Here is a 1492-nt window from a genome sequence, read left to right as displayed (position 1 = left end):
TCTCCGACGCCAAAGCCAGCAACATAGCATCTCTCTGACCCTACTTTCAGCATCCTGTCTCTTTCTGACTCTCATTTTTGACCTCTCCCTTCCACTTTTAAGGAACCTTGTGGATACATTGAATTGACCTGGATAAGCCAGGATAATCTGTCAACTGATCAGCAACCTTAATTCTGTCTGCAATCTTAATTCCCCTTTGCATGCAACATAACATATTAACAGTTTCCAGGGATTCAGATGTGGAGATCTTTGAAGTGACCATTACTATGCCTACCCCCTTGCTTTTGAGGGCAGTGGCTATTCTGACCAAAAAAATCTAGCTAACGAGCAGGCCATACAGTAGCAGGAGAGTAATTTAGGTGAAAGAAATCACTTAGAAGAATGTTATGAGCATGGCGAGCATGCTGAGCCTTGCTTAGCCAGTAAATCCAGTAATTATATTGTGATTTTTAAAAACCACTAAACTAGAGAAGAGATAGGGGCATGAGCATCAGATTGCCATGGCTTTCTTGGATGTGCAGAAAAGGTTTGGCCTTAACATAGATCGATGGTTGACAGTCCAAAGTGCTGAACAGCCCTACAAGATTCCTGGTCGATGTCATGGTTTTGAAAAAGAATGGATAGAATGTGCACATGGAATCGGTAGTATCTGGGCAGAGAAAGAGTGCAAGGTAGAATATAATGATTTCATAGAGCGTATGCTTCTGCAGAAAACGATGAGACATGAATCCCATCAGGAAGCAGCAGGATAAGCTGATAAAGGAAGGGAAGTGCACCCCGCCACCTCACCACGTGGGCAAGGGGGAGCCTCAGCCCTGAGCAGAGCAGCTGCTGATGTCTGGGCGCTGATTTCATGTTCTCTGTTCTCCACTGGAAAGGTTGTTTACAGAAAACCTCCTTGTCAAAGTGTGTAAAAATAAAGGATTGCTCCATCCTAAAGGAAAAAAAAAAACACTAAACTGAATGATGCACACATATATAAATGATTTGCCATTGTGGTAGAATTGTGGATTATTTAAATTGTTAATGTTGTTCTGCATTTATTAACTTTTCTGCAATAATTAGGTTTTGCTTTGTAATAAATATATAAATTTTTCAGAATTTCAAAACAATCTGCATAGACCGGGAAAGTTACAAACAGAAAAGAAATAAATGACTCATATGAAATTAACATATACAGCTACTCTTCATAAAAAGAAAAAAAATTGATATAAATGATAAAGGCTTAATACATAAATTAGATAATAATTAATAAAATTAGAAAATTTAAAAAAGAAGGATAAATTTCACACATAATACCACTACTCCCAACAGTCCCTTTAAGAAGTTTTATGTAGTCATTCCTATTCCAACATAAATGAGATAATAGACATATTAAAAACACTGTAACTGTGGATCATTCTAAAATATAGTAAAATTATCAAGTCATCCTACTACCACATTTAGCACAGGCTGCTAATAGTATCCTTATTTCTTGTCTGAAGTTCTAGTA

At 37.3% G+C, this 1492-nt stretch overlaps 1 pseudogene; it reads left to right on the top strand.

Annotated features, from left to right (window-relative positions):
- The first annotated feature begins 500 nt into the window (after positions 1 to 500).
- On the top strand, positions 501 to 921 carry LOC140712097 (NADH dehydrogenase [ubiquinone] iron-sulfur protein 5-like; annotated as a pseudogene).
- The last annotated feature ends 571 nt before the right edge of the window (positions 922 to 1492 follow it).

This window comes from Chlorocebus sabaeus, chromosome 7 (genome assembly GCF_047675955.1).
Source record: "Chlorocebus sabaeus isolate Y175 chromosome 7, mChlSab1.0.hap1, whole genome shotgun sequence".
Lineage (NCBI taxonomy): Eukaryota > Metazoa > Chordata > Mammalia > Primates > Cercopithecidae > Chlorocebus > Chlorocebus sabaeus.
Note: the sequence above shows the minus strand (reverse complement) of the source record. Positions and strands in the feature narration are given on the sequence as shown.